Genomic DNA, 24,664 nt, shown 5'->3' with positions numbered 1-24,664 from the left:
TTTTAACTCACTTGCAACCTTCTCCCAGCACTTACCTGAACTCCCCCAACAGTCGACATAAACGCTGTTCAGGGGCAGAAATCGCTCGCTAGCCGCCATCACCGGCCTCGAGGAGCCACGGGACACGCCCACTCCTGTTGGCCACGCCCACCCTCCACCAAGTATAAATACGAGCGCTGATTGATAGCACCGCATTTAGACTTGAACCTCCTGAGGGGAATAGCCGGGAGCCACTTTGCAAAACTGCTTTTTAAAACTTGTGTTAATTGTTTTTTAACTCACTTGCAACCTTCTCCCAGCACTTACCTGAACTCCCCCAACAGTCGACATAAACGCTGTTCAGGGGCAGAAATCGCTCGCTAGCCGCCATCACCGGCCTCGAGGAGCCACGGGACACGCCCACTCCTGTTGGCCACGCCCACCCTCCACCAAGTATAAATACGAGCGCTGATTGATAGCACCGCATTTAGACTTGAACCTCCTGAGGCGAATAGCCGGGAGCCACTTTGCAAAACTGCTTTTTAAAACTTGTGTTAATTGTTTTTTAACTCACTTGCAACCTTCTCCCAGCACTTACCTGAACTCCCCCAACAGTCGACATAAACGCTGTTCAGGGGCAGAAATCGCTCGCTAGCCGCCATCACTGGCCTCGAGGAGCCACGGGACACGCCCACTCCTGTTCACCACGCCCACCCTCCCAACACCACCTATAAACCATGTGTCAGTTTAGGCAGCGCAGCGGACGAGCGCAGCGGGCGCGACGATGGCGCGCCGAAGGCGCGCTTAAGGCAAGCTCGTCTGCGCTCGTCCACGCTAGGCAGAGCGCAGAGCCAAGCCATACTACTAATCCCAGCAGCCAGACTTGGAGATACGAAAAAGACGACTTGCTACACCTTAACAAAAAGGTACATGACTCATGCCTACATGGTATATCCGTTGACCACCCCTCTACCCGATGCGCCCACTGCCCATACAGTCTTAAACCCTCTGTATCCATATCCCCTCCCCCCATCCCAATACGTATGGCCCTCATCAACTGCAGATCTCTCCCTAAGCACTCGACAGAAATCCACCTTCTATTGGAAAACGACAAAGTGCTTTTCCTAACCGAAACATGGCTGGGACCGGACTCAGACCCCGACATTGTCAACTCCCTCCCCCCGGGCTTCCTCGTACAGCACTTAGACCGACCTAAAGGAAGAGGTGGTGGCATTGCCATAATCCATAAAGACCAGCTGTCATGCCGTCTCCAGGGCAGCCCCCTCGCTGACTGTGAAAACGTCATGGTCACCATCCAGGTCTCCCCATGCCAGTCCATATCAGGCTTCCTCATCTACCGCCCCCCAGGACCATTAGGTCAGTTCTGTGAATCCTTAACGGAACACTCGTACACCCTGACCGCAACCAACTCCTCATGTTTGATCCTGGGTGACCTAAACATCCACTTCGATAAAAAGGAAGTCAAACAGACCGCCGACTTGATAGCAGACCTCGAAACCCTGCAACTGAAACTCCTAGGTCACCTACCCACTCACACCTTGGGACACTTGCTGGACCCAGTTTTTTCCAACATTCGCGACCTTACTATCCGCGACCCTATTCCAGTCCCTTGGTCTGACCACCTCCTCGTTCCTCTACACTGGCAGATCGCCCGTGCGCCCCGCACTACCGCCCCTCCCAGCAAACCCTCACGAGCTTGGTCTAAACTTGAGGTAGAAACCTGGAAACATCACCTAGAGAGTTCCCTTCCTGTACCCAACAACAACCCCATCAGTGCTGATGCAGAATTCTCAGCCTGGATTGCCAACACCCTAGACAAAACTCTCCCCAAAAAAATCTCCTGTAATCCACGGAACAAACCCACCTCTGCCTTGGTTCACTGATGAATTGCGACTCCTAAAAAAAGACTGCAAAAGGTCAGAAAGAGAATGGAGAAAAAATTTCGACCATACCAGGAAAACCGAATATAAAACTACTCTTCTCACCTACAAAAAAGCAATCAAAGTTGCACAAATCAACCACTTCGAGGATAAAATTAAATCCTCGCACAACTCAGCCCGGGAAACTTATCAAATAGCAAGGAAACTACTCAAAGCACCTGATCCCCCCCCTCTGGTGGAACCTTCAGTCACCCGCTGCAATGAACTTGCAGAATTCTTTAACTCTAAAATCACTAAAATCATTAACTCACTCCCCCCTACCTCCCTGAACGCCCTCAGTGCTCCCCCTGACGTTAACCCATCCAACAATCAGTTGTCAGACTTCACTCCGCTCACAACTGATACCACTCTCCGCATACTCAATTCCATTAAAAGTGGCAGCCCCACCGACCCTGCTCCACTGAACATCCTGAAATTAGTCGGACCCACTATTCTTCCTAGTCTGACAAAACTTATCAACGACTCACTCTCCCTTGGGATTGTCCCCCCCAGCTGGAAAAGAGCCATGGTGAAAACATTGCTCAAAAAACCCCACCTTGATCCACTAGAACTCGGCAACTACAGGCCAATTTCCTTACTCCCAGGTGTCAGCAAAATAGCGGAGAAACATGTTAACCAAAATCTCTCCCAATACCTCGAGTCTAACAAACTACTGGAACCCTCCCAAACGGGATTCAGGCCAGGCCAGAGCACCGAGACCGCAATACTGGCGGTAGTCGAAGAGGCAAGGAAGATCATAGACTCAGGGGGATCAGTGGCAGTGATCCTCCTGGATCTTAGCGCCGAATTCGACACCGTCAACCACGCTATCCTGATCCAAAGACTCAAACACCTTGGAGTCACAGGAACGGCTCTGGCCTGGCTAGAATCCTTCCTCAAAAACAGACTCTTTCAGGTGACAGAGGGTACCTTTACGTCCAGACCCACAGCCATCAACTGCGGGGTACCACAGGGCTCGTCTCTGAGCCCAACCCTTTTTAATGTTTATATGTCCCCCCTCGAGAAGGTCGTCGCCACCTATGGTATCAAACTCCTGACATACGCCGACGACACTCAACTTGTGGTCTCCCTTAACCAGCAGGACCTCTCCATTCCCAACCTGCATACCTGCTTGATCGAAATAACAAAATGGATGAGCAGCTCCCACCTCAAGTTGAACAACGAAAAAACTGAGATCATGTTTCTGGGCAACAAAGGTCTATACACGTCCATCTCCATATGGCCGTCAGCTATGGGCCCCCCCCCCCCCCTGTGTCCAAACCAGAAATCAAGAGCCTGGGCATCTGGTTAGACGAAGAACTCAACTTCTCAGACCAAGCACGGAAAACCGCTGGAACCTGTCACGGTCTGCTAAGATCAGCAAGAAAAATTCTACCCTTGCTTCCGACTCAATCCCGCAAACTCCTCATCCACGGCCTTGTACTATCTCGCTTAGACTATGGCAACGCCCTATACCTAGGGGCCCCCAAAAAAGTTTTAGCAAAACTCCAAACGGCCCAAAATGCGGCAGCCCGCATTCTCACAGGCACCCATCGTCGCTGCTCAGCTAAACCGTCTCTGAAGGCCCTCCACTGGCTCCCCATCCAAGAGAGAATTCAATTCAAGGCTCTCTGCATAACCCACAGGATTATGCATTGCAAGGCCCCTCCCATACTCCAAAATCTCATCTCACCCCACACCACCTCTAGAACTCTCCGCTCTTCCAACTGCAATCAAGCCTCAGTTCCCAGGATCAGAAGAGCCCGCTCAGGCGGCCGACTGTTCTCACTCAACGCTGCCAAACTTTGGAACTCACTCCCCCCTAACCTCAGAGCCCAACCTAACCTCCTTACATTCCGTAGAGCACTTAAAACATGGCTGTTCCCATAAAGCATCTCTCGCTAGGTTCTTGTCTATCAGCGCTGGGACGCCTATGGGCAGCCATGCGCTCTACAAGTCTGTAAAATAAATAAATAAATAAATAAATAAGGGGCCTCTTCTCTTTTGAGAATGATCGGTGAGATATTTTTTAAGAGCAGGCTGTAGCCTCATGGACCACGGCCTACTCTTAAAAATGAAAGTTCAAAATGCTCTATTTTCTTTTTAAATGCATCCGGTTTTCCTATGCGGAAAATGGTCTGTGTTAAAAAAAAGGTTGTTTTATTTAAAAGCAATCACAGTCATGGTGGTCTACTGACCAAAGTAGGCAACCATTGCTGTGAAGGCTGCGATTCCTAATGGGCTGCAAAAGTGCGACCAACCTCATTCATACTCATGAGGTAGGTCTATTTGTGACCCAATAGGAAATGGTAATGAAACTCAAAAATGTTTCATACTTTAGAAATAGCGATTTCCTAATTGTGATTTGCAGATAATCGCAATTAGGAAATCGCAATTCATAGCTTTTGTACACGCAGCTCTTACAGCTATAAACAAAAGAATCTGATTATTTTCTACTTTTTGGCATATATTGTTTGTTTTTATATACTCTTTCACTGCTTTTCTGAATGGTAAACACATTTTTTATAGTATTAGTGGGAGTTGTGGGCTTGCAATATTGTAAAAACTGAGATAGCCATTTGACTCATCTACATAAGCAAGATCCTTTGATCCTTTACCATAGCATTAGGAGGAGCATGTGGAGTGGTGTGGCTCACTGGTTAGAGGCGGCAGACCCGGGAGCAGAAGTCGGCCGGGACCAGGGTTCAATTCCCGACGCGGCAGGGTCGTGGACTTCGGTCACCGGACTCGATAATTCTCGCTTCGGGGCCTACTCTAATCAGGGGTCCCACTCGGCAACTCTGGGCATTAGCTTGCCTAATCTCCACAACGGCCCCTCCAACGCCGGGGATGCCTGGCTCCACCTTGGGGACTCCAAGCAGGGACCATCCCACAGGGAAAGCCAGGACGGGTTACCCAGCGTTACACAGCGCCAGGAAACCTCCGGGTAACAGTGCGCTTTACAAGCTCAAACATAATAATAATTATAGTCGAAGCCCTTATACCCACAGTGAAAATATAACTATTGCTGAGTCCAACAAGTATGCAGCTTGTTTCTGACCAGACCGACTTTACAGCCGAAGGGCAGCATTGGTCAGAGAAGGTTGTTGTGTGCTTCCGGCTTATAGCAACTGCACCTGTTTCATGGATCTCCTTGTTCAATGAACGAACAAGGTCAGGCCTGCTTTCTCGGCCCACAATCCTTACTCAGCATCAAACACCTCTTTCTGGATCATGGAGACAATGAGGCATATTTTGGGAAACTGGCACTTATTATTTCACAAATTAAGCAATAGTACTTCATTGTGTTAGCTCCTTCTTGAGGACCACCACAAACTGTTCCAGGAGTCTCTGAGCCATGTTCCAGATCATTTGCTATGTAATGCATTAACATCTTTTCTGTACTCAACCCTCGGCTTTTCCTGCATCATGATCACCAGCCTTAGCCCTGTCTTATCTGGCACAACAAGGAGCAAACACTAAGCTGCAGAACCTACCATTTAAATAACATGCTTTTTCACTGGTTGTATGTTGGAACAATGAGTTCCTTAATAGGCATGGGCGAATTCTGCAAACTCGCAATTCGCGAATTTGCGAATTTTGCGAATTCGCAATCCACAAAATCCGTGAATTTGCGGATTCGCGGATATTGTGGATTGTGTGGGGAATGTCTGGGTGGGAAAACGGTGCACATCGCTAGTGTGAGGGGCAGGGCCAAACGGGCGAGGCTTATATGCGAGTTCACATGCCTCTTGTGTGTATGAAAGGACAGGCACGGATCAGAGAAGCTCGTGGTCACAGGAACTGCACAGGGATTGAGCTCGTGAAAGTCAATTATGCAAAGGCCTCCATCAAGCATCATAGCTAATTTTCGATGATAGATATGGGGAGAGCGCACACCTACCCAGCCTCGACAAAACACACATTTTTGGGGGGGCTGATTAACTTTGCCATCACACCAAAGAGAGCCGGGGTCCCTCGAGTGAGCTGTCCATCAAGTGGGTAAAGGGCGCGAGGACGGTGCACACACCACTAGTGTGTGGGGAGGGGCCAAACGGACGGGGCTTATATGCAAGTTCACATGCCTCTTGTGTGTATAAAAGGACAGACATGGTTCAGAGAAGCTCATGGTCACAGGAACTGCACAGGGATTGAGCTAGTGAAAGTCAATTATGCAAAGGCCTCCATCAAGCATCATATAGCTAATTTTCGACGATAGATATGGGGAGAACCCACACCTACCCAGCCTCGACAAAACACACATAAATCATCCTAACTAACTATTTTAGGATGGCGCCGGCAAGCTGCCAGCGCCATCCTAAAATAGTTACTAAATTAGCTTCATCAGGATGCACTAATAGATAAAATAAAGCAGGTGCTCGAGCACCTGCTTTATTTTATCTATTAGTGCTTCCTGTTGAAGCTAACTTAGTAACTATTTTAGGATGGTGCTGGTAGCTTGCCGGAGCCATCCTAAAATAGTTAAAAGTTCAACATGCTTGAACTTTTACCCCCGAAATCCGCCGCTCGCAGATCTCGCGGATTTTCAGTAAATTCGAGGGAGTTCGCGGATCGCGGATTTACCGAAAATCCGCGAAATCCTCGAGCGGAACGGATTTTCCGCTCATGCCTATTCCTTAATGACGATTCCCTAACCCAAGCGGCCCATACTATGACCGCGTCTCAACAACAATTTTTTTACCACGAATTTTCATGATAAAGGAATGCATGGCAAACACACCCCCTGAAATCTATTCCCAACCCCTCCGACTCCCTAAAATCTACCCTGTATCCCCCCACCTTCCACCCCCTAAAAACGTATTCAAACCCCCAACCTCCTAATAGCTAACACAAACCCCTCCCATCCCCTAAAAACTAACACTAACCCCTCCCACCCCATAAAATCTAACTCAAACCCTTTCAACCCCTAAAAGCTATTATGAATCCCCACCCCTAAAAACTAATACGAATCCCCACCCCATTAAAACTAACTAGAACCCCTCCCACGCCCTAAAAACAAACACACACCCCTACCACCCCCTAAAATCGATCACAACCCCAACCCCTAAAAAATAATAGAAACCCCCATCACCCCCTAAAAACTAACTTATCCCCCACCCCTTAAAATCTACCTCGAAACCCTCCCCCCTAAAAAACTAACATACAACCACCTCTCTACCCCAAACCCCTCTTATGTTATGTTATGTTATGTTATGTTATGTTATGTTATGTTATGTTAACTACAATTCATATAGTGCATAATCACCTGCAGGTCTCTTAGCGCTTGTTGAGAAAACCCAAAATCTGTCTGCCATCCCCGATAAGCACCTAAGAGGAGGAGTTAGACTGTGTTACCTCTCCTGTTCCTCCGACGCTCCTCTGGAGTTCCCACCCTAAACACTAGACTGTCTTAGCCTGAACCTGCACATGCATGATCCAGGCTAATTTGTTGTTTGTGCAAGTCGTTGTTTTACTTGCGTGACTCTGAAACTCGTTGTTCCGTAGTCGTTGTTAAGGATGTTTCCCATATAAATATCTCAATTGTTTTTTACTTTATTTCATTTTTTACCTTCAGTGATGTTAAGCCTATCCACATTATTTTAATTAATTAGAATTTGTGTAATTTAATTTTTTTCTTATCTTTCCTACTACTAATCCTAAAGCTTCATTTATGTGAGCCACATTTATTTTAGGTACATTTAATTCATTCATTAGTTAATTGTGCTTCTTACTCTAAACCTAACTGCAAGCATTACCCTTGTGTACAGTAATTGTGATACACCTCAAACAGGAACACAGTGAAAACACTACAAAAAGACTCAATACCAGGTTAGAAAAATAGATTATGATTTATTAAATAACACAAGACCAAAACTAAAAAAATCAATTAAGTAGAAGGTGAGATATGGTTTTTTTTAACAGTAAATGCAAAAATAGTGCTTAGAAGCAATAAGCGGCTATGGGTTTATCTGGTCGTGCTTGTACGTACAAAGTCAAGAGTTCAGGCTGAACGTGATGGAGTGTGGGCTGCATACAGAAGCTGTGCAAGACCCGATGAACAATGTACCTTTAACCTTGTTGCAACAGCTAGGGGCAGAGTGCAGCCAAAAGATGCATAGGTGTGGATATCTGCAGTTGATGTGATGTGCCTATTTTCTACAAACAATGATGGCGATGCGCTGGTTGCGTAGACAAGGCACCAAAGCCGAGATGAGTGGGTTCTGAAGCCGATGTGCAGGGATTCTGAACGCAGCCGAGGGGATGCGTTGTTCTTCTCATACTGCAGCGACTGTGATGCAGTGGTTCTGATGGGTCAGTTCTGGAGGCGATGTGCTGGTTTTGCGCGCAATGTGCTGGTTCTGTTCCTGCAACATTGGCAATGAGTCGATTTTTCTTCACGCAGCGGAGGATGTGTCGAGGTCGAGAGAGCACTTGGATCCACTTCCAATGGACTAGGCACAGGAGAAGGAGGTCAGACTTTGATATCCCTGAGTCTCAAAATGGGAGGTCTTGGAGATCACTCTTGTGAGTGGAGGGAGGTCTTCTTTTCCCTATCCACTTCCGGCGGAAGCGGGGGTGATCGGTCTAGTCATCATACCGCCACCTCCCTACTTAACCAATGTGTTGGACGACGCGCAGCGGGCGTGCCAGAGTCGTGGCAGAGTCCGGCCCGTCTGCGCCCGTCCGCAACTGTACGCGGCCATGGGCTAGTCCCCCTGTTTCCAAATCCCTAACATCTAGGCTTACTTACTCGAAAGATGCTCTCCTAACATTTAGGTCGCCCCAATGTTCACCATGTAATTTAATGTGGCCACAGCAAGCCCCACTGTCATGCCCCAATTGTTTGATTACCCTCACTTCACTTTCTTCTACACTGGATATCTCCACTTCCTCCTTCCTACAGAGGCAGATTCAGGAGTTCCCTTCCCACTCTTTCAACTTCATCAGCCTGAATTGCAGGTCTCTTCCCAAACACAGTAGAGATGTATTTGAACTTCTTACCTCCGCCCGACCTGATATCCTGTTTCTTACGGAGACGTGGCTAACGGACTTACAGGGAAATGATATATACCAATTGTGGATAAATCAATGTAACCTTGTATAGAGGAGACGCACATGCACTTTAGCACTGGTTAGCAGTAGTAAAGTACTTATAGTCCTATGGTCAACAAAAATAAGGTCAGGAAAATAGGAGGAGGAAGGCAAAAAGCTTGGGGTGACCCTTCTGGGAGGGCCATTTTCCGACAGAGTTTAATTAATGAATTTTGCTTGAACTAATCTATAATCCTAATCCTTAATTCTTCCTTTAAATTAATGATACTTCACCTATAGTTTAATATTACCCCTAACCTCTAATCATTTTAAGATGCATGCAATGTATTTAAATAATTATGAATAATCTTACCGCCTGGATGCCCGCATCACAGAGATCCAGTTCCTGGTTTATTGCCAATCTTAGTGGGGCCAGTAGGTGCGGGTGTCTGCATCGACTCACAATGGGCACCTGGGACTTGATGGTCTCCCGCTGTCAGCAGGTGAGGTGTGCTACGGCTGCAGGGCCTGGTGGCACCCTCCCCATAATTGGATGTGGTGCCCTGGGGCCACTACAAAGGGTGTAACATGGAGCTTGGCTGCTGAGCCTTGTGTGCCCGCTGGCACGGGCATTCCCTGAGTTTTTCAAGGGACTGCTCGGGCTGTACGCTGAACCTTGCGCCCTGCCAGAGCCAAAGCGATAGAGGGTTAGTCCTTGCTGCCCCCCACTCTGGGGCCCTCAACAGACTTGTGGGGTGCTTCTGCCCCTTACCCTGCTTGCCCCATTGACTCTTCTGTTGCAGTGGCTGCTAACATTGGCCTGTTCCACTCCCTGGGGCTGGCAAGAGAACTGTGCTAGACTCTGTGCATCACGAGGTGTTGTGGTCCGCCCTGTGGGACCTGCACTAACTGTGTAGATGCCAGATGGTGCCTTGGCCTCTGCGTTACCCCAAGAGCCTACCCTCCACCCCTGAAGAGTTTGCTATGTTCTGGTTTGGCAGCTAGTTTTTCTTTTGGAGGCAAATACATTTGTGTGCTCACCTCACTTCCTACATCTGCTTCTTCTGCTGCCCCTTGGGCCTGCCTATGCCCCCCAGGGGTGCATCCCTACTGGGGTGATGTGGAGCTCAAGGGATCTAGCCTGTCTTTGCCTCCCCTTTACTGGGCGCTTTGGGGCCACATCAGGACCTACACCGCCGGGGGGGAGCTGCCCATGGCTAAATCAGAGTTCTATTGGGTAACTTTGACAAGGAGACTGCTGTCACACATGTTCCACTTGTCCTGGGCCATGCACCTAGAAGTCTGTGCCTACTTGTGATGCCAAGGGAGTTAATGATCCAGGGAGAGGCAGGCCCGAGGCAGTTCCATAGTCTGGCCCTGCTACCCCTGTGACCATTCCTCACTTTTTCCCATACCGCTCCCACCTGAGCACCCCGTGCCTGATAACTTCATCTTCACCGCTGTCTTCACCACTGCATGGGGCCTGCCCGTTCCTCTACACTCACCATGGACAAGTACAATACGTGCCAGCAGAAGCTAGGTTTGAAAACAAGCACCATACTTGTCAAGTTGACTGTGACCACACACCAGAGGGCTCCCAGATGACCAGATGATGATCATGCAGCCAGACAAAGATCACAAGTGCCTTCTAGTTGAGATGAAGACCGGTCTCAAATACATAAACGTTAATCTGGATACTGTCACATCTCATCGGGACCACATGAAATAATGTGCTGACAACCATGAGACCAAACTGGACCATTTAGAAAATCAGATCTCTGACGCAGATAATGCCCAGGACAATTCCAAGGAACACCTCTTGTGCATGGACAAAATCATTGACCTCTTCAAAGAAAAAAATTAAGATTAGGAGCCGACATCCCGACACAACAATCTCAGGATAACTGGAATCCCTGAATCTACCACTATCAACAAAATGGAGGACTTTGTTGAATCCCTGTTGCTTGACCAATTTGGTGCCACTCTTCCTACTGTCTTTATAGTTGAGTGGGCACATAATTCGCTAGGTCTGGGACCCCACCAGGTGCACCTGCCCATCCGATAGTCACGTGATTGCTGAACTATCGAGATAGGGACACTATACTGCGACTTGCCCGTGAAGCACCGGACAATCAACCATCAAGGGAATTCTCTAACATTCTACCCTGATTTTATCCATTCTGTTCAGGCAGCCAGATGTGAATTACTACCAGCCAAAAACTCCGTCAATAGAAAGACATCTCCTATGCCCTCCTGTACCAAGTCAAGCTGCACATCCCCTGCGAGTGGACACCGAACTTTTTAACTGATGCCACATCCGCTCTGAAATTTGGCAGGCACATCACTGCGAAGAAATAATTGTCCGCAAGTTTGCTGCAGGGCCATCTGGACTCCCTCTGTGGCAAGTAAAATCCTGTCAGTGACCGGAGGGATGACCCTCTCCCGGTTCTTCCATGTTGACTGCACATGTGGCCTTGTTGAGATCGGTGAGTTGGCAGAGATTTCCTGTCTGCATGCTCTACAGACTTTGACAATCGCTGGGCCCGAAGTTAGAGGGGCGGCTGAATTCATCATGTTCATCATCAGTCTTGCTGTACCCGCAGATTGACCCTTTCGCCACCCTATTAGTTTTTGGCCGGGTCATTCACCCGGTTCTACTCTACCTCCAGGGATGTTTCCCAAACCTGTTCTTGTATTTCTCATGGGTTTTTGGGGTGGGAGGGGGTTAGTGGAACTGAACCCCGTTCTCAAATTGGAGTGGAAGATGGGTGGGTTCGGATTGTTGGCAATTGTTGCTGTTTGTTGCTGTTTTCTATCCCTCATGGGTCCCTGACACATCTACTCACTTCCTGCTAGTCCTGCTGTGGGCGGCCTATGCCACCACACTTAGCTCGGTGCTCACTGTACTTATTTTCCATGCTACCATGACCACTACCACCTGACATACCTGGAACTTCCGCAGACTGAACAACTGCAGGAAACAACGTTTAGTTCATGCACACCTCAATAGAAACACTGTAGACATTTGCTTCCTTCAAGAGGTACATTTGACACACCCATCTGCACCCAGTCGCGGGGAGATCTGCACTTTCCTTTACTTCAACTAATCTCTGGGGTTTGCTGTATTACAAAGTACCTCCAGTGGAATTGAAACACTCTGTAATGAGGTGGGTCGCTTTGTCCTGCTTGCTGGTTCTCTCCATAGGCAACCTGTCATTATGGTAGCAGTTTATGGTCCTAATTCTGACGACCCTTAGTTCTTCTCAGAGGCATAGATACTAATAAATAACCTCGGCCCAGGAACTGTCTTGTTGGGTGGAGGCCTCAACATCCCACCACACGTTCAATTGGACCGATAAGGGGTATCCAGACGTCCTGACCCGCAAGACATCCGGTGGCTAACACACACTACCCATCGGGAGGGCACCTGCGTCTCAGCTTCTCACAAGGCATGGTCTAGGATAGACTACTGGCTGACTCTAAAACATCTGGACTTGGGTGTCTAGGGTTAGGCACCTTCCCTGCATCCTCTAAGATCATGCTCTGTCTCTGCTAGAATTATTGGTCTCCCACTTGTCCCTGCACCTTCACTTGGTGACTTTCCCCTCACTCAATGCAGGATGCTGCATTCCGCGAGGAAACCCACAAAGACACTACGGAGTATTTTGTTCATTAAGATGGCTCCATAGGCTCCCCGTCCGTGCTTTGGGAGGCTTTTGAGGTGGATATACGTGGTGCATGAATTGCAAAACAATCCGGTGACCTGAAGGCCATATGAGGGAGACTGGCTCGTCTGAAGACGGACATCCAAACTCTTGAATCAGAATTTTTCAGGACTAAAAGAGCAGCCACTCTGGCTACTATCAGAGATAAACTGTCAGAATTCACAAAAAAGCCACTCTGAAAGTCAATTACCTAGATCGGGAAGCACAGGATCGCCGTTATGGCAAAGGTGATTGACTGGAAAGGACCCTCATGGGCCTACTTCGTACACTGCGATCCTCAATATCTGTAGTGGACCTGTTAGATGACAGCCAGATCCTCCACTCCGCCCCTAAGGAACTCCTGGATACAGTGACCTCCTTTTGTTCCAAATTGTACACCGCCACCTCAGTTCAACCCAAAGATGCAAATCGTGCATATGTTGATGACCTTCAACTCATGTGGCTGACTCACCCATCACAATGGAGGATCTCATACAGGTCACATGTGTTCTTCCAGTCGATGAAGAGCCCGGCCTTGATGGTACTGCTACTGCTTTTATAAAGAATTTGCATCCCTCTTGGCTCCCCACATGGTATCGATGTTCAATGAATCGTTGTCAAGAGCTCCCTTTCTCCATCTCTCAGAGAGGCAGTCAAAGTGACGTTCCTAAAGCCAGACAATACTAAATCTATCCCATTTCCTCTCAAGATTTGCACTAAACCATTTCTGCTGGATTACCCATTCCAATGGGCTCCCGAACATGTTCACAAACTAGAAATTTGGGGGCGTATTAGCAAGAACCTTGTTAAAATTATCGCATTTTAGTGGTGATAATGGGCTTGCTAATATGCAATACAGAATTCCAATAGAAGCCTTGGTTAGATGTCCTGCACATCTAACCTGGGCTTCCATTGGAATTCTATAACGCATATTAGCAAGCCCTATGGAGATAATTTTAATGAGGTTCTTGCTAATATGCCCCTTGTTTCTGTCGAAATCCTGAAGAGCTCAGGGGAGCCAAATACGGCTCTGCCATCTCGTGGCTGGACGACAGAATTCTATTTTGGTCCCAGCTTCCACTGTCCGGTCTCCGGATGGATAGAGATTGCAAAAATGGTAATCGCGCAGAAGTTCTTATATCTCTTCTAAAACATACCCCTTCCTTTACCAGCCCAATTCTCATGCCATCTCCATTCTAACCTTGTAGTGCTCACCTGGGCTGGTAAACAACCCAGAAACAAATGGGAACTCCTCACTACCACTTTCCCAGGGTGGCTTGGGCACGCCTGATATGTCATTATTCACAATGATCACCTGGGCGACAGCGACATAGCTGCATTGGCTATATCCAACACCATTCCAGCACCATGTTGCCATATAGGCCGAGCGTGCTGAGCCTTGGCCTTTAACCACTGCTCTCTACCTGCCATATAAGGTACCAAGGAAGGAGATAGACATGGTGCAGTGCCTACAGGCATTGGAGGATTTTGTAAAAATGTGCATATTTCCATCCCGATCAGACACAATCCCGAGCCTTGGCTCCAGCATGAGGGTACATGGATGGAACCTCATGACCTTCCCCGATTTATACCCAGGGAGGCTTTTTTTTGCCATTCTTTGAGGTGTCTCCGACCTCTTTTCCCACGGCACCCGAGACACTACTTTATCATCCACTTTTTTGGGAACAGATACCGGTGTGCTCCCATCCCAGGGACATTTGGGAACCCTCCTTGTCCTTCATTAACTGGAGGGACTCCTCCATGTCCTCTATGGACAGTACTGACCCTTGAGGCAATCTTGTGCCTTCTGGACCCCACTTCCTTCATTGTTGCCCGTGGAGAGACCACCAGATGTTTAATACCCATGCATATAGATACATGCACTTGTTCTTCTGTCATAGCGTTCTACCACAAAGTATGCTACATTTTACTCTTATTTAGGTTATGCATATACTTTCTGGCTTATCCACTCTGGGTACCGTGCAGCTGATATACGTCTAACTAATCTCATTCAGTCAGATGCTGTTGTGAAACTGTGAACCCTCTCCCTCTTCTCGTCTTCCTCCTCCCTGTCCTCCCCCCACCCTTTACTCCCCACTCCAGTTACCTTCGGTTGGATTGCTTTTTCTTCTATCATTGTACTTTAAAAGCCAATTAAAATAATTAAAAGAAAATAATAATTATGAATAATCTCAAAGCCATATTAAACCCAACACTTCAAGAATAGATCATCTATCCTAAATATTTTATTTGTAATCACTCTAAGCAAATATTAGGTATTTTTTTCTTATTTATTTATTTATTTCACAGGGACAAAGTTAGGCCCACTAAACAAGAGTACCTTAAATCCTGGTTGCATAGCGTTGCGTGTTTTTACATCGAGGCTGAACCACACAAGTGAGGTGATTTGTTGGTTCAGGGAGCAGTGAAGCTTCGATTTGAGGTCCTGCTTTGTCGTTGTGGGGGCCATGGAAGAGGGAAGCTAGAAATGAAAATTCCTGTGTGGAGACTGTGTCGCACACTAACTGGTTCCACAGAAATTGCAGGGCTTGCGATACAAAGTCCTGCGGTGAGACATTTGCGATATGAGTGCCTACTTCGGGGATGCATTGCACAGAGGCGCTTTTGGTGCGAGCTGCAAAGTCAATGCGGAGTCCTTGTGCTGGAAGAGCCCTCGCAGAAGAGGTGATGCGTTGGTTCTGTTTGGACTTGAGACGCACAGTGGGGGTGATGCGTAAGTTTTGATGGATCTGCAGATGGGCTGGCAGGACACCTTCAAACCCAATTCCAAGGTTCCTGGACTGGGATGGCACCAATTAGCAGGGTAAGACTTACAGTTGCAGAGCCCAGGTGCTGCTTATAAGAGACTTGCCCTTATAGTCACTCTGATGGTCCTTGGATCAGGTATGCCAATCCAGTCCTGCTTACCCAGGCATAAGGGAGCATGACAGCAGGTCAGGTGGTTCTTCAGGGCAGCAGTACAGTAAAGTAGCAGGCCTTGCAGCAGCAAAATAGTCCTTTTCCTGGCAGAGTCTTCCACAGGTCTGGAAATGTGCTGAAGAGTTGGTGTCTGAGGTCCAATATTTTTTCCAGGCGACTCCTTTAAAGTGGGAGAAGCTTCTAACGTTTTCTCTTTGAAGTGCACAGGTTTACTGATTGCTCTGTCCTGGCTCCAGACTAACTACAGGGGGAATGCACACCTTTGTGTGGATATGGGGAACAGCCTATTCAAGGGTAAATAGGGCTGTGTCAAGCTCCACCTTCCTATCCTACCAGTGATTGTCCAGTCAGGCACAACTAAGCTCTCAATTGTGTGTGGCTGTCTAGGAGGACTAGACAAAGCTCAACTGTCAGCTACACTCTGTCATGTGACTCAGAGACAGGCTGCAGGCACTAAATGGCTAAGACTGGAAAATGCCAACTTTTTGAAAGTGGCATATTTAAAATTAGAATTTAAAATCTGACTTTACCATGATACAAGATTTTCCATTATGGTATGTTATTTAGATTTAATAAAGCGCACAAATCACCCGGGGGCATCGCAGCACTGTCATGGAAACAAGTTTCACTGGATGAGGAAAGAGTTCAGAATAGATGAGATTTGAGTAGTTTTCTGAATCTATAGTAGTTTGAACAAGAGCTAAAATGGAGTGGAAGCTTATTCCAGTAAGAGGGAGCGAGGTAGGAGAAAGGCTTTCCGCAGCTACGAGTCAAACAAATGTGAGGAATGCACAATAAGGCTGTTTTGCAAGATCTTAGGCTACGACCAGGTGTGTATGCTTTTATTTTATTTTGCACATATAGTGGACCATCCCCTTTTAGGGTATTATAGGTAAGGCAGCAGATCTTATAACAAGATTGTTTCTTCACTGGCAGCCAATGCAGTTCCTTCAGCAGAGAGGCTGAGGGAGTACCAGAAGGGCAATTAAGAACGAGCCTGGCAGCAGTATTTTGGACAATCTGGAGTTTGGCAACAAAAGACTCATTAGCATCTGCCAAAAGGGGATTACAATTCCAAAGACACCAAACACCAAACATGAAGTGTTTAAATCAAATGTTCTCTTTAGGAGGCCACATCTTATTACATGTAATGAGGTAACACCAATGTTATCCTATTGGTGAGGTAGACATTGCAGTAGTAAAAAAGGGAATTTAAGAGTTTGTCACTACCAGGACATGTATAACTTAAAGGTAAATGTCCAGCTTTTCAAATACACTGCAACCTGCCCACCGGCCTGACCAGAGAGTGCCTTATATGTAGTAAAAAGGATGGTTTGGGCCTGGTTAAAAGGTCTATTTTGCCAGGTTGAAATGGCAGTTTACAACTGCCCACACAGGCTGCATTGGCAGGCCTGAGACATGTTTAAAGGGCTACTTAAGTAGATAGCACAATATGTGCTGCAGGTCCACTAGTAGCATTTGGGTACATATGGTACCACTTCACTAGGGATTTATGAGTGACTTAAATATGCCAATTTGAGAAAGGTCAATATTAGCATGTTTTAAGGATTGATTACATGCACTATAGCACTGGTTAGCAGTGGTAATGTGCACACAGTCCAGAAGCCAGCAAAAACAAGATCGGCAAAAAGTGTAGGGGAAAACAACCCTAAATAAGGCAGGTCTAACATGAGATGCGTTGCGTAGCAAAGGTGACCCTGCAGTGCTTTGCATCGCCAGCTCCCCAGTCTCTTTGGACCCATCAGTGAGCAACTTATCCTTGACGCAGGGCTCCACATCGCAAGCTTCCCTTGTTGACTGGCTCCTCTACGAAACTGCAGGACCTCGAATTGCACACTTGCAGCGACATAGAGCCGACGTAATCTCTCAGCTGTGTGATACACCCTCGACTTAGGACCTGACAACGCTCCGCAACCAGGATTTAAGGTAATCTTATTCAGTAGGCCTAACTGGGTCACTGTAGCTGGCCAGCGCTCCGTCATATTCAGCCTGGACTTGTAACTTTGTCCTGGAACAGCACAATCAGATATCCACAGGTGGCGCTTTGTGAAGCTAACACCTAAATCCTTAGAATTGTACATTTCTGGTTCTATGGAGTGGATTTTTGTTGTTTTGATGTCAAATTTCTTACTACATTTTGCTCTTTTCTTCTAATCTGGTGTGGGATCCTCTTTGTGATGTGTTTTCACTGTGTTACTGTTTGAAGAGTTGCTCAACTACTTTACACTTTGCCCAGGGGTGTAACACAGGCCCCTGCAGCTCCTGCGGTGCGGGGGGCCCAAGCTCCTGGGGGCCCCCTCAGCACAGCACTCTTGCCGCGGAGCTCTTGATTGAGCCCGGAAGGGGCCCCTTCACGTTCCTTGCTGGGATGCCCCCTCAATTTTCATTACGCCAGTGACTTTGGGCCATATGTGGGTAAAAGGCGAATACAGATTCCTTAATACCGAATTTTACCGAATCGGTATTAAGAATTCGTTAAACGCGATGTAGGTAAAAAATCGGTAAAGTTTACCGATTCGTTTAGATTCGGTATTAAATACCGAATCTGAAAGAATCGGTAAAAACCATCAAAAATCCAACAATGAAATACCGAATCGGTGTTACCGAATCCATTACCGAATCGGTAAAAAACGATTCGGTAATTCAAAAATTCGTACGAAGGAGAATCAGCCAATCCAGATCAACCAATTACCTCACAAACAGGAAGTGGCCACACCCAGCGAGGTGTACAGGACCAGGAGCACACAGTGAGGCAGGCAGGCAGTCAGCCAGGAGAGCTGAGGAGGCAGCAGCAACACAACCACACAGCCACGAAGCAAGACCGAACCCGAAAGCAGTGAAATGGCAAGCCATGACAAGGAGGTGACAGGAAATGGAAACTGAAGTTCAGTGACAAGGAGCTGGAGGTCCTCATCCAGGATGTCAGCCAAGAGCACCACAAGCTGTTTGGAGCCAGAGTCACAGAAGAGGCAAATCTGGAGTGGCATTCGTGACAAAATCAATGCCATAGGTGTCACCCAGCGCACCATAGAGGACATCAGGAAGAGGTGGTACGACCTCAGAAAAGCAGCAAAACAGAGGATGGCAGAGAGACACCGGCAGGCTGGCCTTACAGGTGGAGACAAAAGCCGAGCCCCAGCACCAACACCACTTGAACTGATGGTGGAGACCACCATCCAGCCGGAAAGTGTGAGCGGCATGGGAGACGCAGAGAGCTCCGCCCGAGCAGCAAGAAAACAAGGTAAGAAGCATGCCCAACATGCTGTGCTACCCCCTCCCCAACCCCAATCCCCATAGTGGCAAAGGGACACCCACTCCTCCCCATGTCTTACTGGTTACCTTCAATGCATGATGGGTGATGTAGTCAAAGGGAACACATGACTGGGTCAGTCAGGCTATCAAGAACAATACCATGTGAAAGGAATTGGCTACGTCAGGACAACCACTGTGCACCATAGGCCTGTTGTTTAATGCAATACCATTGCTGACAGAGCATTGAGTACATGTACATTTGTGTCATTACAGGTGAGTCATCTCGCAGTGCAGCAGAGGCAAGTCAGCCAGGCCAGAGGGGAGCCAACATGAGGATGACAGCATGTCCTCAGGGACCACAAGCACGGCGCCATCACAGCCACCCATTCCTCCAGCACAGCCATCACCACCGCGCCAGGGAGGGCCGCAGTCCCCACTCACACAGTTGCCAGAGCGACGATCACCGACACCAACACCACCACAGTCAGGCAGGAGGCATGCTGTGGCCAGCCTCCAGCAGATGGAGGGGTCAGAGGAGGAGGGCAGATTCGGCGAACAAAGTCCCATTGCTGATCGATACCACAGGGAGAGGGCTGGTGCTGCATCCGATGGCTCCCACATCACATCAAGACGCCGCAGGGTGAGGCCGGACAGTCCAGTTGCATCCGAGCAGGGTGACAGTGTGTTTGCTGGACTGGAAGGCAACATGCTGAAGGTCCAGCGCCTGCAATGCAGGGAGATGAAGTCAATGCACAGGGAGGTGGCACACATGAACAAGCATATGCTCAGGATGGAGAAGGACATATTTACAAAAGGACACAAGAAACTAAAGGAAAAGTTTGGAGTTCATCAGTCATACATATTTCATACATGTCACATACATTCAAAACACAATCATACCACTCAGGGACAGGGGAGGTGTGGGGTACAAATAGCAATAAAATTCTGTACACTAAGATATACTACAAAATACACTCGGCAATAGGCCACTGTCTGCGAAGACTATTTACAGAAAGAATGATAGAAAACAGTCACTATATACTGTACAATCCTGAAATAGTCTACAAAAAACTTTTTAACAGTAGAACTCGGTATTGTACTAGCGACCAAGAAAAAAACCAACGAACTCTTGTCGCTCTCGCAGACACCGTGTGGCAGGGGCCTACGCGTTTCGAATCCCGTTGACTTTCCTGGGATTCTCTTCAGGGCCTTATGTAGTATCAGTGGAAACGAAGCCAAATCAGACTGATAACGTGGGGGCACAATGCAGTTGTCTTTATATCTGGTGTCCTTGCTATGTAGGCCTTCGTCCTACGAACTGGAAAAATTGGAGACTCGAGCTGAAAACCAGAGAAGAACTCGGAGTCTTTCAACGGTACAAGGTAGCCTTGGTTTTTCAAGCTTCAAACCAGAGTCTGGTAATATATCCAGTCGTTCTTGGCCAGTCAGGCGAGGGACGCATGCGTCAGAGATTAGTACCTTCCACAACGCCAGTCGACCGGCGGTTGCCGGCGAACTTTATGAGTCGGATCAAAATTAAGTTTTCACGAGTGTGCCGATTCAACGTCTGCTGAAAGTGACAATAGAGACACTAGGCGACCGCTAAACACCCTTCACCTTTGAAGAACAGATAAATTTCTTTACGGTCCCTCGCCTGACCGGCCAAGAACGACTGGATATATTACCAGACTCTGGTTTGAAGCTTGAAAAACCAAGGCTACCTTGTACCGTTGAAAGACTCTGAGTTCTTCTCTGGTTTTCAGCTCGAGTCTCCAATGTTTCCAGTTCGTAGGACGAAGGCCTACATAGCAAGGACACCAGATATAAAGACAACTGCATTGTGCCCCCATGTTATCAGTCTGATTTGGCTTCGTTTCCACTGATACTACATAAGGCCCTGAAGAGAATCCCAGGAAAGTCAACGGGATTCGAAACGCGTAGGCCCCTGCCACACGGTGTCTGCGAGAGCGACAAGAGTTCATTGGTTTTTTTCTTGGTCGCTAGTACAATACAGAGTTCTACTGTTAAAAAGTTTTTTTGTAGACTATTTCAGGATTGTACAGTATATAGTGACTGTTTTCTATCATTCTTTCTGTAAATAGTCTTCGCAGACAGTGGCCTATTGCCGAGTGTATTTTGTAGTATATCTTAGTGTACAGAATTTTATTGCTATTTGTACCCCACACCTCCCCTGTCCCTGAGTGGTATGATTTTGTTTTGAATGTATGTGACATGTATGAAATATGTATGACTGATGAACTCCAAACTTTTCCTTTAGTTTCTTGTGTCCTTTTGTAAATATGTCCTTTTGTATATGAAAAAATTGAGAATTTTTGCTTGTCCTAAATTTTGTTAAAAATAAAAAAACTATTAAATAGTTAATCCCGTTCTTGATTCCTTCGAGTTCTGTTTTGGTCATTAGTTGGTTAAATATTATTTACATCAGCACTGGCACCTTCTTTTCTTCATTGATATTCTGGCTCAGCCTTGCTGAATAGAGCCCACCCGTAGTTGTTTTCCACAGGATGGAGACGGGCATCAGTGCTATGGGTGAGAACTTGTGTGCGGGAATGGAGAGAGTAGCTAACTCGGTGGACAACCTCTGCAGCCAGCTTCAGCAGGACCGTCTTGGCAGGTGCGGGGAGAGACAGAGGCTCCAAGCCTATACCAAGTTGGTGAACCGGCTGGCCACTACAACTTCAGTGATGTGATGCAGGTCCATCGCCATGCAGGAGGAGATGGTGCATTGCAGCAGGGATGTGGCCAGGGGGATGGTGTCCATTACCTCTGTGCTACAGCACATGCAGAATGCTAAGGCGGCCACAATGGAGGGGGGGGCAGTGAAGAGGCTACCAGCCGTGGTGGCATTACGCCCTCACCCACTGAATGCAAGAGGCGTAGTGAACGCAACGTGCCTGCACATGAACAATCGTCCACACCAGACAGTGTCGAAAGGGAACGTGGACGAGCAGCGCGTGGACGCAGGAAGTAAAGAGCTATGGCTGTTTCCATGAATGAGATGGGTGATGTAACCCATGTCCAATTGAACATTGCTCACTGTAGTGGAGGTGTGCACAATAAACACCTTTACAAGTAATAGGTAATGGCTCAGTGTAGTTACTCACTCAGAAAAAGTTTGACGTAATCTCTGACCGCCTCTGTCTCCCATCTTGTTCAATTGCACCACCAGCTGCGCAGGGCTCTGGCAGAGGGTTGTCGTCGTCCTCGTCCTCTGAGTCAGTTAGTTCCACTGCTGTACCTTTTTTCTTGGCTAGATTGTGCAGCATTGCACACGTAGCAATGATCTTGCTACATTTCAAGGGGCTGTACAGACGTGCACCTCCAGTTTTGTGGAGGCAACGGAATCTGCTTTTGAGCAATCCAAATGTGTGCTCAACCACATTGCGTGTGCTCCTATGTGCCACATTATACCCTCTCTCCCTTGGGGTGGTTGGGTTGAGATATGGTGTGAGCAGATAAGGCCGGAGGGCATATGCGCTGTCACCTATGTGGAGAAGTAATTGGTATTGATAACTGTGCACAGCAGCTTGAGGCAGGGTGTACATCAGGGTGTGGCACATGTACTTACCTAGTATGTATCCGTCTCCAAATTCGCCAGCAAGCAGACGTGTATAGATGCCACTGTTACGGAAGATGTAGGCGTCGTGGCTACTCCCGGGGAATTTGGCCACGATGTCAGTAATGATGTGCTTGGCATTACAGATCACCTGCACATTGATGGAGTGGGTGGATTTGCGGTTTCTGTATATGTATTCACTTGCTGCAGGTGGGCAGATGGGTATGTGTCTTCCATCGATGCATCCAATGACGTGTGGGAACTGTGCAAGTTGGTAGAACTCAAGCTTGGTTCTCTGCAGCTCCGCCTGTGTAGAGGGGAAGGAAATGTAATGTTCAATTCTGTCCATCATGGCATCCAGGAAGGTGTTGAAGAAATGGGATAGACAGCTCTGTGACACTCCACCCACTGCATCTATCACACCCTGGAAACTTCCTGATGCAAGGAGGTGCAGGCAGCAGAGTACCTGGACATGGGTGGGGATAGCGTGGGCCCTTGGTGTCTGATGCTCCAGATAGGGTCTTAGGTCACGGATTAGGTCCAGGATGGTGTCTGGGTGCAGTCTGTATCGTTCATGAATTTCAGCTTCTGTCAATTGGAACAATGTGATGCGTACTCTGTACACCCGCTCTTCACATCTCCAGATCCTCACTCCTGCTGCTCTCAAGCGTAGCCGCCTTGCAATGACGTAGAGGGCTGCCATTGTGGTCACACAGATGCATTTTGGGCCGCTTTTTAAGCACTGCACCCCATTACCACATGCTCTTGAAACGTGGTAAATACCGAATCGTTATTTCCGATTCTGCTCGTTTTCGGTGTTAACGACGTTTGCTACATCGCATTCTTGGGGGTTTTACAGATTCTTTAATTCCGAATCGGTATTCATTGTTTCGGTATTTCCGATTCGGTAAATAAGGAATCAGTAATTTTTCTCCAAATCGTTATTAACGATTGCATTCGGTATTACGTACATCTCACATGGCTGGATACCGGTCGGTAACACCGGAAAAGGCCCTTTTTCGGAGTTACCGACCGGTATTCGGCCACCTACATATGGCCCCGAGTCTCTTAGTTAAGCCTGACTGCTCTGTGCCAAACTACCTCAGGGTGAAGCATAGGTTGATTTAGGATTTGCTTGTGACTTCAGCCTGACAAAGATGGTGGTTGCTGCTTGAATAGAGTTTCACCCCCCCCCTCAACCATTAACCCGATTACGTACACAAATGAAGGATTTGGCAAAATTATCTTATACACACATGGACCCGGAAGCCTTAGCTACCTGGTTCAGTCAAGATTCAAATCAGGGAAAGTTCTTCACATGAAAACTTTAGAGATACCAACCAACTCCAGTAACTACAATATCCCTTAAAAATCAGAGGAAGCTGAACCAATTCAGTTTTCTCCGAACTATGGTGCAATATTCTACATTCAACTTTCAGTCACTCCAGGGCTTTATTTGCTGTGTTTGACATCTGATCCCAAAAAATAATCATGTCTTCTTTATATTAAATCACTAAACAGGAAGGCCGCTTATTTGGTAACAACATTCTAAATAGTATTACATCAGATCATTGTAACACCTAATCAATCACCACCACTCTATGCTTCTTTCCAATTAGGGCCTTCTTCTGACTGCTCAACCTTCCGGATTTCATCTGAAAACAAGTTATTATATTACACTTTGAATGTCATCAGTGGCAATCTGCATAAATCGTCTGCAAAAGGATTAGCACCTCTTATTCTATGTATTTCTGAGACTTCCCTGGACCAAGGAGGATTTCTCTCCACAATGAAATCAAAAGCAACTACCTGTATACTAAAAACATTGGGGCAGATTTATGATTCCTGGTGCATCCCTGCAAATCAGCAGGGATGCACCAGGAACGATGAGTGACTCAATTTTACCCTTGCGCCACCACAGATGCGCTGCATTTACAATATGGCAAAAGGATAAACAGATGCGTGTCGCATCGGCCAGCGTAAGGTTGTCACAGTGCCAGAGTTGAGTGGCTGGCGCGACGCAATTCCTGCACTGTTCCAACCTGGCCTATCCTCAACATGGTGCATCACGCCTTACGCCTGCTTCAAGCTGGCGCAAGGTTTTGACACAGCGGCGTCGGAAAAGTGACTGAGTGAAATCTTGTAGATTTAACTCAGGAACTTTTCTGAGGCATTCCTGCGACGGAACGCCCTCCCTGCGCCGGAACGCCCACGCAGGG

The sequence above is a fragment of the Lissotriton vulgaris genome, chromosome 7 (genome assembly GCF_964263255.1).
Source record: "Lissotriton vulgaris chromosome 7, aLisVul1.2, whole genome shotgun sequence".
NCBI classification, from domain to species: domain Eukaryota; kingdom Metazoa; phylum Chordata; class Amphibia; order Caudata; family Salamandridae; genus Lissotriton; species Lissotriton vulgaris.
Note: the sequence above shows the minus strand (reverse complement) of the source record.